Genomic DNA, 20822 nt, shown 5'->3' with positions numbered 1-20822 from the left:
TCAGCGCACGACTGGCGCTAAGCTCGAATCCACTTACCCGCGCTAAGCGCGAGGGTAGTGCTAAGCGCAACGTAGCGACTTCAGAGCCTATTTAAAGCCTTTTTTATGCAGAATTAGGGTAAGCAAGCCCAGGGCACAGAATCCCACAGCAGCCAGAGTGCCTATTTTGGGAAAAGAGCCCTAGAAGCAGCAAAGAGGAACAACTTGTGCATTGAAGCCTAGGTTTTATCATTTGAGAGAGATTATTGAGTAGAGAATGAGTGTGAGATGCTGAGAAGAGGAGGAGGAATCCCCCTTCTTATGTAGCAAACTATCATTCTATGCTTTTAATCTCATTTATTGTTAGGGTTTCTTTGTAATGGCTGGCTAAACACCCTAGTTGGGGATTTTTAATGAACAACTTATGTAAATACATAATATCTAATTGATTGTGTTTTCTATGTTCAATGCTTCAATCAATGCTTAATGTTTGTATGCTTTTGGTCTGATCACCCATTTGTGTGCACAGTTAGGTGACTTTAGCATTGGGAAATGTATTGTTGCCTTAGAACTTGATTGAAGCCGGATTGAAACTTAGTCTTACATGAGAGATATGTGGATTAAGTTTTGGTTTTAATTATGCTGTTACAATAATGTTGTTTAGTTTAGGCCTAGTCCTACATGAGGGATCTGCGGATGAAGCTTAGGCTAAACTTCCGTAAGCTACTTGAGCTGAGTCTAGTCTTAAATGAGGGATCTGCGGACAAAACTCAGTTTAAGTTAGTCTAAACCTAAGAGGGCTATCTAAATCGGGCCTAGTCTTAAATGAGGGATCTGCGGATGAAGCTTGGATTAATTCGGCCTGACAAAGGATCGAGGGTTTAGTAATTTAGGCTACAACATTGAATACAAGAGCATGATTGATTAGAGAAATATATTTCCATGCACCAGCTTGTTTGTTAGAAAGACCCAACATTTCTACTTATTGCTGTCATTTTATTTACCTTGCATTTTATAGTTTTTTAGTATACAAGTTTTGTTTAAATTCTGTTTGAAATTATCACTTATACATGTTCTCTCAACAATGCTTCGATTCTAAACTTAATTTAGGCTAACATTAGTTCCTTGTGTTCGATACTCGGATTCATCCGTTTTAATTTTAAATACTTGACGATCCGGTGCGCTTTCCGGTAAACCCCCATTGAAATTTCCTTGAGACATAAATGAACAAAAAGTAACTGCAATGGGGAACAATCAAAGTATTTATGGCCCCATTGGAATCTCCTCAAACGATTATTCACAACCGCTAATAGACCATGGTAGTGAATCTAGTAACTTGGATCTAGATAGAAAACATAATGCAACAATGGAAGCTAAGGTTGGCAAGGATGTACCAGCTACGAATTTCAAACTAGTTCCTGATAATTTGGAGGACGTTCCACCTGAAGTCTATAGTCAGCTGGGATTGCTCTCTTTTTTGTTATGCACAACACACTTGTTGATTGTGATATTTGGTTTGTTTTTTGTTACTTATTAATGTGTTCTTAAGTTGTGCATTAGATGCTTATTCTCTTAGGGATCAAGCTGTTGAATGTTATGCTACCTACTTGGCAAAGTTGGGGATTGCATTTAGATTAAGATACATGATGAAAACTGTACAGCATTGCTATACTAGTGTTGGTTTCTTATCTTCGTTTAAGGGGGAAAAAAGAGAATGATCATTTCAAATAAAATGGTAAGAAAATAAATCTGTGTTTTTATTGAATTTGATTCCATTAGTTGGCTAAAGGCTTGTTTTATTCGTTTGTGTGATTGGCATGTATCCAACAAATAGAGATACAAGATGAATTGATATCAAGCATCCTAGTTTTTCAAGATCTCCTCAAGTGTTTATACCTCAGTTAGCCTTATTATTTATGGAATCTTTTCAATAGGATGCTATTTCCAATAGTTTTTAATTGTTATAGATGAGCACCACGAGGCAAAACAATGGTGTTCTCTGAGAAAATATTTTGGAAACCCTCTGTCAATCTTAAAGTTTTACTTGTCATAAGCAGGATGTTGTCAGGATCTTGGGTTTTTATTTGCTGTTCATTGACTCCATTTTTTATGATTACTTAGTATGTTTGTCCCTATACTTATAGAGAATATTCAACTACTTTCCTACATTCAAAAGTTTGTAACCGAGTACGTATAATTATAAAATTCTTATTTTGAGTCCCTATAATTTCAAATTTCTCAAATCAGGAGGTCCTTACTCCTTACAGTTAAAGCACCGTTATGGTGCTATAAAAGTATGCTAGATTATAGCACCAAATCAAATATATATATATATATATTGAAATTATTAGGAGGTTAATAGTTTCGGACCGACAATAGGGACTGAATTAGAAATTATGAACTATAATGACCAATTACAAATTTTAAAGGGACCTATTTGGACATTTTAAAAAATTACAAGGACTATGTATCAATTTAACCTTTTTATTTTTCGTTTAGAAGACACTATTAACCTTCTTAATTTTAACCATTTTGTAGTGGACCCCACCTAACATGATTGTCCCTATTTTGAATTTGGTTGACAACGTATTTTAGCTTAAGAAAAGAGGCTGGCTAAGGTAGGTATATGAATCTTTCTAGTGTTCTTATATTTCGAAGGTGACTGCTATTGTTTGTATATTGTTTAAAACTTTTAATCTTATGCGAATTTATAGAAGCTTCTATTGGTGTTGTATTTAATGTTTTTTTCTACCTTGAAAGTTATTTAGATGTGTGACTTTGTGTGTTTAGATATGTTGAACTTACAGGGATTTTAGTATAGAGGAAGTTAGAAATTGGGCTTGGGGCTTAACTCAACCCTAAAAATCAACTTATAAGATGAAGATTGTCTTCCACTTATATACTCTATTTCGATCATATCACTAGTCATGTGAGATATCCAACATGCCCTTCTCATGCCCACGACTACCCACCACAACTAAGGTGGACTAGGGATGACTGCAATTAAGGGGACTTTCCAACATGAGAGAATAGAGACTTTGAATGATATTCTATTGTGTATTTTCATGTATTAGAATATCATATGTTCATAAAACTTCAAGTATGAATCCTTATTTACACTAATCATGATCAAGTTCTGACCTAAATATCCCTCAAGTTAAAACTTATGTAGCTTTAAGCTTGTTACAAGCACACCTTTTTAGGAAACAGAAATCAAACAACATAATTTGAGATTGTAGGATTGCCACATGGCTAGGATGATTTTTGAGGATTGCCACATGTTAGACTGATTCTCTTGATGCGAGCTCAAATCTAAAGAGAAGACACTAGGACATGTTTGATGCAAGTGGAGGCTTCTAGAAAAAGGATTGCATGTACTGCCACACTCGGTAGGGAGATGCACCGGAAATGCTGGATTGAAAACAAATAATGCATACATATAGACGCATTAGGACTCCAATGTGAGTGAAACCAACAAGGTTAGGCTGGTCTTGGAGAGAAATCAGGTCTCGCGGTTGGTGTTAACCACGGCAACCACCACCCAAGAGGAGGGTCAAGGGTGAATTGGCTGATCACAAATTTTTAAGCAACTTAGAGAAATTATGCATTTTGATGCATTCAAACTAAAGATGTAGCAAAATAAGTTTAGAAAAGATACAACCTATGTAGATGATTTAAAAAACAATTTGAAAGAGTAAACCAATGATGCAAGCCAAGACAAAATCCAATTCCAATATGAACAATAGAAAGTTCACAAGATATAACTAATCTAGAAATTAACGAGTTTAGGGAAGAAGGAATCAAATTCAAAGATTTACCCAAGTTAGTCCACCAACTACTTGTGACTTATGCGCAATCTCCAAGTAGAGGTCAACATTTTTCTTGTATTAATTCAATGAATCTATTGATATATCTGTTTACAACCTACTAGAGTTTGTTTGTTCATAGAAAATGAATAAGAAGCTAAGATTTTCTTTTCACAATGAAAAATGTAATGAAGTACATATTTATAGACTTAAGACTCTGAGACTCTTTGAGAAGCTAGTTATATTGCTAAGTCAGCAATGACAAAGACTTATAACTAGTGGTTAACTGTGATACAGTTACAGTACAAGTAATAGCCTACTATAGAGACTAAAATAGAATTGTAGACATTACTGGCGTATACTCTATCACAACCATAAGGGGTACCTCACCCAATCCAAAGGGATAACTGTTAACTCATTGGAAAGTGCAGTAATTCATTCAAGTAGTAATAAAACGGTAAGATCGAGGGTCGAGTTCACAGGGACTTTGACTGTACTTAGAGTTCGTGTATGTCTAATTTTAATCAATTAATGAATTGAATTGGATGTTTGTTGAGTAACAACGCATAATTGTAAATATGATGTAAATTAAACTACAAAGCAAAGCATGTGTAAGGGTAAGAAAACAAACACTCAGAGCAATGTAGTGACGGTTGATGCAGAATTACGGACATGTTGGGGGCTCTGCCTATCATAACTATCTTGATACGATATTAAGGATTTTTCTCTATTTAATGTTAATCTGATTATTACCCATATCCACTAGCCTACTATGATCGTGAATCCTCACATAAAATTGCCTAAATAACCTAATTTCACTCTTAATCTCTTATGAGTTCCATCAAATCATTTGCATTATGAGCAGAGATGCATAAATTAGGCTAAACAAAACCATTCTATCTTTGGAGATGGATTACCTAGATGTTCTGTTCAAGTTCTTAGAATATAAACATTTTTCAATGTCTAAATCCTAAAACACAATATGAGCATGTATGATTAGACCACAAACATGATAATAAGCAAATAAAAGAAGTAATGATATCAAAATAACTTTAAATAGATAGTTACAATCATTACATCAAGAGTGTTGAGTTTTCGAGCTCCCAACAATGGTGAGTTTAGCCTCTCATTATCATGAGAGGCTTACAAATACAAAAGGGTAAGAGGAAATGGAATGGATGGTGCTCCCAGTGAGAGATTTCTCCTCCAATAGGATTTTTCCCTCTTTTTCTTTGCTCCAATGGATGCCCTTGCTTTCTCTTCCTTTGCCCAATGGCTGGTTGCTAAAAATATCTCCCAATTTTTTGATTTCAACGTAACATCGTCATGTTTTCTCGAAATTGACAATGTGCTGAGCCAAATGTGCGCTTTGAGCGCACATGTCCAACTGGCTTAAGTGACCACGCACTAAGCCGTAGGGTGTGCGCTTACACATGACAACAGGCTTCCAAGGTGGCTTCTTGCGCTAAGTGGGCTTCTTGGGTTGAGCGGTCCTGATGCGCTAAGCGAGGTTATTGCCCTGAGTGTGACACTCCAGTTCTTCAATCCTCTTCCAAGCCTCCTGTTGTATCTTTACAAAAAAAAATACAACCAAAATCACTATAAATTGACTAACTTTAGCGTCTATTAGATAAAAAAACTCAGAAGAAGCTAAATTCCTAATATTTTAACACAAAAGAAGCAATAAAAGAGAGGAAAACTAGATAATTTCTATGTGATTTAAATACACAAATTACGTATGCATATCAATTATCAATGACCCACCTTATCTCAATCAATCAAACAAAGATGATAAGCAATAGAGAAACTCTAAATAATAGATGAGCTTATATGGATATTAGGATTAGGGTTCATGTCATTCTTTCAACCTACATCTCTAAGAAGCCTTTTTATATAATTATAAACGTGTGATAATGATATGGATTGAAAAGGTAACTTTTTTCACAATTTAAAATTTAAATGTTAACAATTTAATGTTCATTCAAATGAATTAAGACAAGTACCCTAATTGATTGGGTTTTTTTTGTGTGTGAACATTGATTAGGAAAAGGTTAGTGCAACCCTAATCAATTAGGTTTACTACTCTGCTTGGACGGAGAGTTTTGTTACCATAGCAATCATACTCAATGATGTAAGCTCCATTGGAGCTTGTAGGCCTAGGATCTTCTTCATCAATGGATTCCTTTGCTTCTTGGAAGATGAATGGCAGCGGAATGGAGAAAGGAAGAGAGAGATGAGACGCCACTTCAAGGAGAAGATGAGTCTAGAAGAAGCTCACCACCATAGGAGGCCATGGATAAGAGCTTGGAGGAAGAAGGAGATGAATGAGGGGAGAGGGAGAGAAGAGCACGAAATTTTATGCTCTAAATGAGCTTTTAAATCTGAAGTTTAATATTCAAATGATCAAAGTTGAAAAAAATGCACACACATGACCTCTATTTATAGCCTAAGTGTCACACAAAATTAGAGGGAAATTCAAATTTCACTTGAATTTGAAATTGAATTTGTGGAGCCAAACTTTGGAGCCAAAATTTCACTAATTATGATTAGTGAATTTTAGTTATGGTGCAGCCCACTAATCCAAGATCAATTCCAAGATTCTCCACTAAGTGTGCTTAGGTGTCATGAGGCATGAAAAGCATGAAGGACATGCACAAAGTGTGACTATATGATGTGGCAATGGGGTGTAGTAAGCAAATGCTCACCTCCCCCTCTAAAATTTAATTGGATTGTACTTCTACCAATTCAATTAAATTTATTTCCAACCACACACATCAAATATCCACTTAGTGCATGTGAAATTACAAAACTACCCCTAATACAAAAACTAGTCTAGGTGCCCTAAAATACAAGGGCTGAAAAATCCTATATTTCTAGGGTACCCTACCTACATTATGGAGCCCTAAATACAAAGCCCAAAAATAATGAAACCTTAATCTAATATTTACAAAGATAAGTGGGCTCGTACTTAGCCCATGGGCCCGAAATCTACCCCCAAGGCTCATAAGAACCCTAGGGCCTTCTCTTGCATCTCTGGCCCAATCTACTTGGAGTTTTCTATCCAATGCCCTTGCGGGGTAGGATTTCATCACTCATCTCAAGTAGGATTACCTCCAGTGGAGGATACCTATGCTCTATACCAAAAAATTAGGTCCAATCCGCTAATGGATTAGGCCTTCACTGGAGTTATCTAATCGATTAGAAGCTTTTAAGAATGAAATCAAAACCATTCTAATTGATTACCTTTCATAATCTAATTGGTTGATTATTGAGAAAAGTAATTTCATCAAGAGATGATCTAATCGATTAGTTTAAGACTTCTAATTAATTATTTATTTGAAAAAACATAAAAATTATGCTACTATGGACTTGTGCACTTAACTAAATTGACTTGTTTTTTGTTTGGATTAAGCTCTTATCAAAACAAAACCTCATTCATTACCCTTCCACATTCCTAAACCTTGAAGAGTGATATTGATGCTTTTTTGGCTTCAATCATCTGCTAGTCATTGTGTGAATTTAGTCCTTAGACTTCTTGATGTCATCCAAGCTTCTAAAAATTCTTCTCTTCAATCTTTCAAATACTTTGTTCTTTCTATCATTATTGATAATGTTTTGAAACTTCTGATGTACTGCATTGTTTTTAGTATCTATCATTTTATTTTATTTTGTACGCTGTAGTGAATGTGTTTTTAGACTAAGTATGACTTGTACCTTTGGAGTGTGTTTTAAGTCTTGTAATTAAGTGGGGCAGTTGACTCTTAAGCTGATAGGTAGTAGAACCTACTGTTTTGTTCTCTAAGTCAATATATGTATTAGAAACTAAAGCATACTGTTGTTGAATGAATACATCAGATTTCATGTGATGCAATCCTACCCCCTAAGGGCATTGAATAGAAGACTCCAAGATGATTGGGTCAGAGATGCAAGAAAAGGCCTTAGGGTTCTCATGAGCCTTATAGGATAGATTTTGGGCCCATGGGCTAAGTATGAGCCCACTTATCTTTGTGCATATTAGATTAAGGTTTCATTATTTTTGGGTCTTGTATTTGGGCTCCATAATGTAGGTAGAGTAACCTAGATATGTAGGATTTTTCAGCCCTTGTATTTTAGGGCACCTAGACTAGTTTTTGTATTAGGGGTAGTTTTGTAATTTCACATGCATTAAGTGAATATTTGATGTGTGTCTTGGGAAATAAATTTAATAGAATTGGGAGAAGCCCAATCCAATTAAATTTTAGAGGGGGAGGTGAGCATTTGCTTGCTACACCCCGTTGCCACATCATATAGTCACACTTTGTGCATGTCCTTCATGCTTTACATGCCTCATGACACCTAAGCACAATTAGTAGGGAATCTTGGACTTGATCTTGGATTAGTGGGCTGAACCATACCTAAAATTCACTAATCATAATTAGTGGAATTTTGGCTCCAAAATTTGGCTCCACAAATTCAATTTCAAATTCAAGTGAAATTTGAATAAAAATTCAAATTTCCCTCCAATTTTATATGACACTTAGGCTATAAATAGAGGTCATGTGTGTGCATTTTTTTCAACTTTTATTATTTGAGAATTACAATTCAAAGTTTAGACCTCATTTGAGGCACAAAATTTTGTACCCATTCTCTCCCTCTCCCTCCACTCATCTTTTCCTACCTTCAAGCTCTTATCCATGGCTTCCTACGGTGGTGAGCTTCTTCTTGACTCATCTTTTTCTTGAAGTGGCGTCTCCAATCATTTTTGTTCCATCTCCATTCCTATTCCACTGCCATGATCTTCAAGAAGCAAAGGACTCCGTTGATGAAGAAGATTCAAGGCCTATATGCTACACATGGAGCTACGTCATGTGGTATCAAGAGCATCTTCGTCTAGGTGATGTTCTTTTGCATCCTCTATATTTTTGTTCGGTCAATTCACTTTAGTTCCTTGTTATTATTCTTATTCTCCATGTATATTTTCCATTTTCTTGCGATTTGGTGCTGATTATAGTAGATTCAAAAAAATAAACTGATTAAATCTTAGATCTACACCTGTTCTTGCATTTCTAAGGTTCAAATTTTATAGATCTACTCTTGAATCATGTTTTTGTGTTGATTTTAGGTTCTATCATTTTTCAGTCATAATCTTATTGTGCTGAACCTTTAGATCTAAATTTTATTCCAAAAATATTGATTAGAAAAAAAATCTAAGTGTAAATCACTTAATTCATGTTGTCTTAGAGTCATGTTTAGTCATAATAATTGTCACATTATGTTCTAAGTTTGTGTTGAATTTTTATTTTTTTTATTGAATTCTAGATACATTTGTTCATGTATTCTTGTCATTCTTATCCTATCTTTTTGAATTTTGAGTCTAATTCATGCATGTTATTTAGTTCATAACATGTTCTAAATCAATTCCTAGAAGTAGTCTTGTTGTTGAACTTTTTTTTTGTTTTCTAAGTTTCTTACATGATGCCTATGAAGAAGTTGAGTTGTGGTGCTGAGTTGTAGCTGAATTTGTGAATCAAAATAAGTTTTAAGCTCTCTTGAATTGTGTTATTCAAGATAATTGAGCATAAGCAAACACAAATTGTAACTATCCAAGCCTTAAGTAACATAAACACTACTCTTGATTTCTAGGTTGAAATCGCTCGTGTTGACAGCTTGAACATACGAACTTGTATAAATTATTGGGAATTGGTAACTACGAATTTTGAGCTGAAATATTTACTAATTTTCTAGACATCTAGAAAAAAATAATAAAAAAAAAGAACCAAGTGATTCAGATAAAAGGAAAAAATACGAAAAATCACACAATTTGGCAGAAAAATAAGTGTCCAGGAAAAAAAAGTGAAAAGGAAGTGTGCTTGCTGTTTTGGCTCGAAATTTATTCTACAATTGGTGCCTATTTTATACCAATCTTAGTTCTCAAATTTCAATTGAAAATTAGTGTTAAAACAAGTGCCAAAACTAGAGGTTTCTTGAGTCTTTTTTTAGTTTTTCTACTCTACTCTAGAGCCATTCTAGGTTTCTCTTTGAGTCCTAGCTTGCTTTTATGTGCTTCTCATTGCTTTAATTGTTGAATAATTCTTGAAAATTTGTCTTCATAAAACTCTATTGGTTTAGCTTTCATTTCATTTTTTTTGTCTTTGGTTATTGCTTGTCTCTTTGTTTCCTTGTGAGTTGTCATATAGGAAATTGCAAAGGAGCATTGGTGTCATCCCTTTAAGAATTTGAGTCAAGAAGCAAGGGGCCAACCACCTTAAGAGCTATTGGACTAAGAAGCACTCCAAATTTAGTGAATCACCAAAGAGAGAACAAACACCAAAATTGAGGACCTTTTTGTAATTTTGTAATTGACAATTTACTTACCTTCATTGCTTTCAAATTTTGTAATAAAAAAGGTCTTTCATTGGAAGTAAGTTGGGAGCCTCCAATAGGTCACCCTACTTCCATTTGTGTGTAATAATTTGAGGCAAAATTTCCTTGGGATAGTGAGTGTTTTGTTGGGAACCTTAAATGAGGTCATTCAAACACTCTTAGGAACCACCTAGTTTATATTTCTAACTTTTATTTCTTGCTTACTTTCATTGCTTATTTTCTTTACTAGACACACCTAGCTTATCTTGTTATTGCATGATACTTTCTTCTTGCTTATCACTCTTTTCTTGAGTTCTTTTGGAACCCTAGCTTTTACCTTTTTTTCAAACCCCCAACAAGAAAGAACCACAACTTCGGAACCAACATGAGTCATCATTCATCTTGTGTTAATGGCGAGGGTACTAGTCATAAGGACCCTCTATCTAGAATCTTAGATGGGTTGAGTTCCCTCAAGTTATGAAAAGAAAAACTAGAAAGAAAAGAAAAAGGAAAAGAGAGGGTAAAAATAAATCAAGATGAGAGGGAAAAAATAAGGGAAGAAGAAAGAAGGAAACTAATAAAAGAGTTAAGAAAAGAAAAATATGCCTCCTATAGTAGCCATAACACTTGCAAGAGCCTAAGTGAAGAACTTCATGACTATTATGAAGGAAGGCATAGGTCACATCTTAGACCTCACTCCCATATGAGAGAAAAGGAAAGAAAGCCTCAAGAGGCTAACATTAACCTCCCATACATCCATGGGAAGGACAATGTAGAGGCTTCCTTAGATTGGGGAAATAAGGATAGAGCAACAACTTAAAAGGAAGTCTACTTCAAAATCTTATGGCTCTCACTCTTATACAAAGAAAGACCTAGGTCAAGGCATCTTAGGGGTGACACCTTCTAAGCCCAAACATGATAAGGGGAAGACAATAGAAAAGAAACCCCTTAAGGCTAGTATGCATAAGAAGACTAGCTCTATAATGTTCTTTAAATGTCTTGGAAGAGGACACATTACTTCTCAATGCCCCACCAAGAAAACCATGATTATGAGGGGCCAAGACATTTATAGTAGCCAAGATGAGGCTACTACTTCACCTTCCTCTAGTGAAAGTGAAGAAGCAAAAGAGGAAGAATCTAGTAAAGAAATCTACCCCCAAGAAGAAGGACAACCTTTAACGGTTAAGGAGAAGTGTAAAGAGGTAAGTGTCTCCACCAAGAGGTTAGCTAAGAAGGAAAGTCATTTTAAAATAAAGACAAATATTAAAGAAACTCCCCCTTTTAGAAAACTTCCACATCTTCTCCTTTGTAAAAAGACACTTGTTAGCATTGCCACACCTCTTGGGCTTGAGATCATTCCTTAAGTAAAGGAGTTGTTGGATAAGGGTTTGGTTCGTAAGAGCTTAAATCCTTGTGCTTTGTTGGTGCCCAAAATTGGTATTTTGAGGCACCAAATCCCTATGATAGGCAGTATGATGAATGTGTTGAGTGGTGCAACCCTCTTTTGTAAAATCACCCATGCATCCAACATCTTCATGATTCTCATACATAGGGACTCATTTGATAGGTTTGTTCTTATTTTTTGTTTCAATACAAACCTAGGTGCTCATATGGGACACCTTAGGTTTTTCATACTTTTTGGTAGGAGTAATCAACATGAAAATATAAAAAAAGGTATGTTTTATTGCATTACTTATCTTAATTTTTTAAATGGTGATCAATGGGGTTCCCACGAACCCTAAGAGAATAAAGGTCACTCCTGAGTGGTCCACTCCACCTAGTATAAGGAAAATTTGGGACTTCCATGACTTAACAAACTTTTACAAAAGGTTTGTCCCATATTTTTCTATACTTGTAGCACCACTCATTAAGTTGGTGAGGAACTATGTTCCTTCATGGGAAGATGCCCAGGAAATGGGTTTTCAAACCTTACCTTACTCCAACATACCAAACACCACTAATATATATGTTTTTATTCTTTTTACAGGTGTTGAGGGAAGAAGCCCAGAGTTTCAAGAACCTCTGAAATTGAGGTCAAATCCTTTTCAAAGGGGAGGGAATGATGCAATCCTACCCCCCAAGGGCATTAGATAGAAGACTCCAAGAAGATTGGGCCAAAGATGCAAGAGAAGGCATTAGGGTTCTCATGAGCCTTAGGGTAGATTTTGGGCCCATGGGTTAAGTATGAGCTCACTTATCTTTACATATTAGAATAAGGTTTCATTATTTTTTTGGCCTTGTATGTACGGCTCCATAATGTAGGTAGGGTACCCTAGAAATGTAGGATTTTTCAGCCCTTGCATTTTAGGGCACCTAAACTAGTTTTTGTATTAGGGGTAGTTTTGTAATTTTACATGCATTAAGTGAATATTTGATGTGTGTGTTGGGGAATAAATTTAATTGAATTGGGAGAAGCCCAATCCAATTAAATTTTAGAGGGGGAGGTGAGAATTTGCTTGCTACACCTCATTGCCACATCATATAGTCACACTTTGTACATGTTCTTCATGCTTTACATGCCTCATGACACCTAAGCACACTTAGTGGAGAATCTTGGACTTGATCTTGGATTAGTGGGCTGAACCATACCTAAAATTTACTAATCATAATTAGTGGAATTTTGGCTCCAAAATTTGGCTCCACAAATTCAATTTCAAATTCAAGTGAAATTTGAATAGAAATTCAAATTTTCCTCCAATTTTATATGACACTTAGGCTATAAATAGAGGCCATGTGTGTGTAGTTTTTTCAACTTTGATCATTTTAGAATTACACTTCAAAGTTCAGACCTCATTTGAGGCACAAAATTTCATACCCCTTCTCTCCCTCTCCCTCCACTCATCTTTCTTCCTTCTCCATTCCGCTGCCATGATCTTCAAGAAGCAAAGGACTCCATTGATGAAGAAGATCCAAGGCCTACAAGCTCTACATGGAGCTACGTCATCATGTTTCTAAAATTTTATGAACTTCTTGTGCCAACAATTGGTATCTAGAGCTTATTTGATCTGCAGGGACTGTGAGAGAACCTTGAGTGTGGAGAGGAAAATAGAAACCAAAAACTAAGTAGGAGAGAAAACCTTTGAGATGAGACATCATTTGAAAGCTTATGATCTCTGGGAAGTAGTGGAGACAGCTGAACCACCAACCCTGGAAGAGAATCCCACTATTGCTCATATTAGATTTCATAATGAGCAAGTTGCAAAAAGAGCAAAGGCTTTTTCCATCTTGCACTCAACTGTGGATGATGATATTTTTATGAGAATCTCAAATCTGGATACAACAAAGGAGATTTGGGAGAAGCTTCAAGTGGAGTTCTTTGGAAATGAGAGGACCAAGAAAATGAAGGTTCTCAACCATAAGAGGGAGTTTGAAGCCTTGAAGATGAATGAGGCTGAAACTGAAAGTGGTTGTCTTTTGAAATCGGAAGTTTTTTCTGTTTTTAAGAAGTTTAAAGTCCTTGTTGAAACTGAAAGTGGTTGTCTTTTGAAGAAACTCAGAACCAATAATGGTGAGGAGTATACCTCTGTAGAATTTAATTCATCTTGTGATGGTTTGGGAGTTGAACTTCAACTCATTGTGAATTATTCACCCCAACAGAATGGAGTGGCAGAGAAGAACATATTAGTCCTTGAGATGGCTAGATGCATGATTTTTTAGAAGAAATTGACAAAAACTAGAAGTTGTAAACCCAACAATGGGAAGGAGTATACCTCTGTAGAATTTAATTCATCTTGAAATGGTTTGGGAGTTAAACTTCAACACATTGTGGGTTATTCACCCCAATGGAATGGAGAGGCAGAGAAGAAGAACAGATTAGTCCTTTAGATGGCTAGATGCATGCTTTTTTAGAAGAAATTGCCAAAAACCATAAGCTGTAAAGCCAACTGTCTACCACCAAAATAGGCTTCCTACAAGAGTAGTGGAAGGGATGACACCCATTGAAGCTTGGGGAGAAATTAAACCATCCATTAGACATCTAAAAGTATTTGTTTCACTTGGTTACAATCATGTACCCGACATGAATAGAAGAAAATTGATTGAGAAAGCTGAAAAAAGAATTCTAGTAGGCTATACCTCAAAAGCTAAGGGCTATAAAGTCTATGGAATTGATTTAGGCAAAGTCTTTGTTAGTAGAGATGTGAAGGTGGATTAAGATTCATTTTGGAGTTGGGAGATTTTTCTAAATGGAAAGACATTCAATTTGGCCTCCTTTTGAGAGCACAATGAAGGTCAATAAGAAGAGGTTGATGATGATTTTGCTATGAGAGGCACCAAGCCTATTTCATAAATTTATCATAGATGTAATGTTGTTGTAACTGAACCTACCAGCTTTGAGGAATGGAACCATGGTATGAAGGAGGAGATAAACATCAAAGACAACAAGACATGGCAGCTGGTTGACAACCCAGATGACAAAAATGCTATTGGAGTTAAATGGGTCTATAAGGTAAAGCTGAACCCTAATGGATCCATTAACAAATAAAAGTCCAAATTTGTTGTTTAAGGTTATGCTCATCAACCTGGAATTGGATATGTAGAAACATTTGCTCTGGTTGCAAGAATGGACACCATTTGCATTCTTGTAGCTTTGCCAGCTCAAATGAGATGGATAATTTGGCATTTAGATGTCAAATCTGCATTCTTAAATGGACACTTGACTAAAGAAACTTATGTAGTTCAACCTGAAGACTTTGTTGTGAAAGGAAGCGTAAACAAGGTGTATAATCTCCATGAAGCTTTGTATGGGTTTAAGCAAGCTCCTAAAGCTTGGTATAGCAGAATTGGTGCTTACTTTTGCAGTCAAGGTTTCAGGAGGAGAGAAAATGATGCAACTCTTTATGTGAAAAAGTTGTTGGATGATGGTTTTTTTTATTGTTTCTTTGTACACTAATGATTTGCTAATGACTAGCAATGATCAACAAGAAGTGCAACAGCTTATGAAGGAGATGCAAAATCAGTTTCAGATGTCTATCTTAGGGAAATGAATTATTTTCTAGGCTTGAAAGTGCATGAAACTGAAGATGGTATTTTTCTGAATCAGGAAAAGTATACTCATGAAGTTTTGAAGAAGTTTAGAATGGAAAGTTAAAAATCTATCCCTACTCCTTCGGTGAAGAATTTGAAATTGTCCAAGGATGATGGAGATAAAAAAAATTGTTGCTTCTTTTTATGGAAGTTTGATTGGAAGTTTGCTTACTTCATCTAGACATGATCTTATGTATGCAACCAACTTACTCTCAAGATTTATGAAAAAGTTCAAGTGTGATACATTTTGCAGCAACAAAGAGAGTACTTAGGTACTTAAAGGGCACTACTCAATTTGGAATCTAGTTTAAACCCAGTGAAAATGGAAGTTTGTTTGGCTATGTTGACAATGACTGGGCTGGAAACCTTGATGTCATGAAGAGCACTATTGGTTATGTTTTTTCCTTAGGCTCTAGCATGTTCTCTTGGAACTCAAAGAAGCAAGGCATTGTAGCTCAGTCCACTATTGAAGCAGAATATGTTGCAGTAGCTGGAGCAGCAAGCCAAGATATATGGTTGAAGAAAATTATGTTTGATTTGGGAGTAGAGCAATTTCAAGAAACTGAGATTTATTGTGACAGCAAATCAACAATTGTCATTGCTGAGAATCCAAATCAGCATGGAAAGACAAAGCACATTCAAGTGAAATTTCATGTTGTTCATGAGGCTGTCAAGAATTGTGAGATCAAGCTCATTCATCATTGTTCTGATAATTAAGTTGCTGATATACTGGCCAAAGCTCTTCCTAGAGCAAGATTTGAAAGACTTGAGAGTTGCTTGGTGATGAGAATCCTAAAACTAGCCAAATATAGGGACCTATGACCAAGAGTAGGACCAAATAGTCAGTGGATATCCTCCAACAAATGGTAGCAGGCATACTTAACAAGGCCCAAGTGAAGAAGGATGGAGGCCCAAGTGAAGAAGGATGAAGGTCCAAGTGAAGAAGGAAGAAGGTCCAAGTGGAGAAAGATGAAAGCCCAAAGGCAAAGGCACTACCAAGACTATTAATTGTTGCTGAAGGCCCATGCCAAATATGTTCTTTTTTTATTTATAATTTTTTTCGTTGTAATTTTGGCCCAAACTGTTTTGAAAGCCCATATCTATTTTTATTTTTTTGTTCAGATACACTATATGTATTGGTTTTCTTTTTCAATAAAGAAACATTTGATAAAATTTGTGAGAGTTTCTCTCTGGGTTCCTTATTGAACCAATCTCAGGCATATCAAGGTAATCCTTGTGACATCTACCCTGACTTATCTTCTCTCTTTGGAAGTGACGCATCCAGAACTTCATAACCTGTATCAAACGATCCGCTCCTAGTAAGGATCACATCACTTGGAATGTCCAACAAAAATTTCAAGGAGTGTTAATGTTATGAAATTTGTGACGTACTGCAGTACTTTTAGTATCTATCATTTTATTTTATTTTGTATGCAGTAGTTAATGTGTTTTCAGACTAAGTATGATGACTTGTACCTTTGGAGTGTGTTTTAAGTCTTGTAATTAAGTGGGGTAGTTGGCTCATTAAGTTGTTAGGTAGTAGAACCTACTGTTTTGTTCTCTAAGTCAATATATGTATCAGAAACTAAGCATACTGCTGCTGAATGAATATATCAGATTTCACGTTTCTGAAATTTTATGAACTTCTTGTGCCAACAGTTATCCTTCTTTTTTAGTTGTGCATAATTAAGAACATCAAGTTTCTTGTTATAGTGCTAACTCTCAATACTTGGACTATCCTAGACAAGATTACTCACTTGAACAATATAGCTGGTCCAATTTCATAATTAATCATCTAATGTTCATGATGCAACAAACATATAACTATAATATGTATGATTCGATATTGGTCCACTAAACACATTAAAAGAATTGGATATATTTCTGTAAAGATTCTACACTTATCACATTGCATGTGATAGAACTGAATCTGGACAAATAAGAAAAGTGAAAAGAATTTGTATCATTCTCTAGTACAACTCTGATAATAGATCCAAAGATGAATTACACTAATGTCAGGGTATTCGACAGACCCTGACCTTTCCTTACTCTCTTAAGTAACCTTTCCAAAATGATAAGATGCCCCCTCTCAACCCCTTTTCTTATTTCAAACTATGTCACATAACTAACTCCTTAATATAACTAACAAATGGCTAAATAACTAAACTGTTGTGAATAACTACTAATGGGGATTACCTAACTGCATGATTATTAAGTAGAATATAAAAAGATAGAGTACATAATCATGAGTTTACAATAAATTTTGTTAAGCATACATATGTAGCTATTTGTCATAATCAAAACATAGCACATTAAAGCAATCAGAGCAAACACATTTCTACAGTTAGTGGCCAGAACTGGTGACAAACATGCTCGGAAAAAAAAGGAAATGGTAACCAGTTCAAAGAGATAATGAGGAAATATGGAAACTAATCTAAATGATAATCTAAGATACTCTTGGATATGGTCAAGATATTTTGGACATCTTCAAATATTCTAATAAGAGACAAGACTAATTTCTACACTTTCACCTAACAACAGTTTGTGATGATTGATGAATGTATGCTTTATCATACTTTGAACCTAAAGGGAATTTTTGTTAGACTTTGAGATGTTGAGATGGAAATAAAATCCAATCTCTGGCATGGTACTATCTTGAGTTCCTTTTTTATTTCTAAAGAATAATCTACCATAGGATTCTTATGACAACTTTATGCTTTCTTCAACATTCATGCTAATAATTAACCAACATTAGTTTTCAAACTTTGGCTAATTAGATTTGACAGAGCAAAATATAAAGTGTTGTGATGCTGTTGATTTCTTTAATTCCAGGATGTAGAAGTTACTTATGTTAGATCCCTTATGTTCATGCAGAAGACAGGCCTTTTGGATATCAAAACAGATATTACAGGTAGTGATGGAAGCTGTTATTGATGATTGGCTACTGAGTGAGATTCATTGGCTCTGCAAAGAGGAGACCGTTGCCCAAGGGATTCAGTGGGTCCAAGATGTAAGGAATGAACCAAATTTTTAAGCATATTTTACTAGGACATTGTTTACTTACCAAGAGTTTGTTTTAAAATGCAAATTAACTGGATGACACCCCAAACACACTATTTCTCAATTTGATGTGAGGATCTAGAGCACTGGATTGTTTTAGTGGTTGTTTTACTGCTAGTTGTACCCTATTTACTCTCATTGAAAGCTCTAAACACTAATAAAAAGAAACTGCTTCAAGTTGAGAGCAAACCAAATATTCGTCAAAAACTTGAAGAACCTACTTTGAGTGTAGGCGGTTTTTGGCAGGCTGTGTTTTTGGTAAACATGAATTGGTGAACTTCTTTGGATAAATGACATTGCTTGTTCTCATTTTCTGTAGTTTTTGTTTTATGCTGTTTTAATTTTGGCTTCAGTGTTTAACTACTTCATTTTTGCAGATCTTGTGGCCTGGTGGTACATTTTTCTTAAGAGTACAGACCCCTCAGGTGTTAATTGGTAGCAGTGCATGTGATCAAAAGCCTTTACCAACCATAAATGAATTTGGTGGAAGCATCATTGCCAAATCACAATCAGGGTCCTTCGAGCAACAGCTTGAGGCTACTCGTAGAGCAAGTGAACTGAAGAAACTGCTATTTGGTTAGTTCTATTTTCTGTAGAGTCCTATGCTGATGCATTGAAATATTAATGGATTAGTGAATATTCTTGATCTCTTAAAATTTTATTTACCGCTCTTGTATATCTTTATCTTCCTTCTAGAATAGTACAAACATCCTGTTCAAATTTAAACAATTTGCATAGATATCGTCGAGGTTTATTTCTTGTAATCACCTCCCGTGTGGTTCAGCAAATTATAGTAAATAAAGGCATTTAGCAAGTTTGATTATGTAGTACTCAAAAGGCACCACCTTCTAAAAGTTATGGTTCTATTATAGGTAATTTGAAAGTAATTTCATTGAGTGGGAATGTCTATGAACAAAATCTTCCATGCCACCGATTGTACGATTCCAAACTCGATGGGGTAGTTGGTCAAAGTATAGATGTCTTTATACATTTTACCTTCTATTAATATACTAGGAATTCATTTCCAAACAAGATATAGTTATGTGTCTCTTCTTTCAGCTTTTATTTTTTAGTGATTTTTGTTTTAATCTTTTCTTTCTCTATTATGGTTTGCCAGTTCCTCTTGGTATGAACAAAATATTGGATTCCAATCTAATCAATGAAAAATTTTAATTTCCACAAAGTTAAATGTACATCATTTTATTTGTATAGTGAAGGAGTTTTTTTGGCCACTAGTATAGATTGTCATTTGAAAATGCAATTGATGAATTAAAAGTACTGTTTCTCCACCCATCAAAATATGTAAAAGGAAAAATGTAATGGTGGAGTGGAGCATTACTAATTAGTTGAAATTCTTGATTTAGTGCAGTATTCACACTTTAAAAACCAGTTGGAAGAAAAGTTGTTGGAAAGCTGCCTTAATTAAGGCCTCTTTGGGGTCTGCATTAATTGAATAAGCCTCAAGAGGTGTGTTTATTCCCAAATCCACTACAGATATGGCCAATGTAGTTCTCACAAGCTGATTGCTTGGGGTTAAGTTAGCCTTTTCAATTAGGCCACTTGTATTGCGAGCATGAGTGTATTGGAAAGTTGCCTTAATTGAAGTCACTACTGATTCACCATAATTGCTGCCTCTTTGTCTGCCTTCATTGTACCCTATAGCACCTTCATTATGAGGGAGTGTGTTTAGTTTTACATCGACTAGAGATATGACCAATGTAGTCCTTATAAAGTTTGGATAGTCCTCACTTTACAAGCTAGTTTTGTTGTGTTCGGTAAAACCTTAACCGCAAATTCTAACATGGTATCAAAGTCTATCAATCCTAGATATATTATTACCCATACTGCCATGCTCCAAGCCCATAGCCATAGGTGTGATGGGCGTGTTGGAAAGTCACCTTAATTGTAGTCACCCCTAGCCCACCTTAATTGCGGTCTAATTGGGACATCAACTAGATATATGACTTAGGAGATTATAAAGTTTGGACAATCTTCAGATTATAAGCTAATTTTGTGTGGGGTTGTGTTAGGCTCTATGCTCAAATTTTGAGAGGTTTTCTTTTGAACTTAATGGCTTTAATGTTGATGACCGTTTTTGAATGTTATGGTACTTTCTTGCTATTTGTATGGTCTTCGTAGCCTTGTGAACTTTGAAGTAAACATTTCCATTCCTAGACTTTCACATATAAATTTGCCTCTATTATTGTCAGATGGAGCTCCATCAGCCTTAGTTGGTTTAATTGGTTAGAAGCAGTACAAACGTTGTGCCAGTGATATATATTACTTTAGTCAGGTTAAAGTTATTTCTCATTGATGTATTCACTTGGTAACCGCTGAATTTTTTTCTGTTTGTTAGTTTTTGTTGTCTGCTCACACAATTTACTTTTCTTCTAAGCTAACATTTGTATTATCTTATTTCATTGAAGTCTTCTATATGTGTGAAGCAACTTGCTTATGCAATACTTGAACTTCTACTTATATCCATCTTCCCTGAGTTGCGGAATGTTGTCATTAGTGTTCATGAGAATATGCATGTTCACCAACCTGTATAGAGTTCCTTAACAGCCACTTGGAGTGGCCACCTTATGTTCAAGGTCAGTTCATCATGAG

The 20822-nt window shown here is 35.4% G+C and overlaps 1 pseudogene; it reads left to right on the top strand.

The window, feature by feature from the left end:
- The window catches only part of LOC114420525, a 37024-nt pseudogene that overhangs the window by 6637 nt on the left and 9565 nt on the right, over positions 1-20822 (top strand).

Source organism: Glycine soja, chromosome 7 (genome assembly GCF_004193775.1).
Source record: "Glycine soja cultivar W05 chromosome 7, ASM419377v2, whole genome shotgun sequence".
In the NCBI taxonomy this organism is placed as follows: Eukaryota; Viridiplantae; Streptophyta; class Magnoliopsida; order Fabales; family Fabaceae; genus Glycine; species Glycine soja.
The sequence above is the reverse complement of the archived record's forward strand: the minus strand, read 5'-3'. Positions and strand labels throughout refer to the sequence as shown.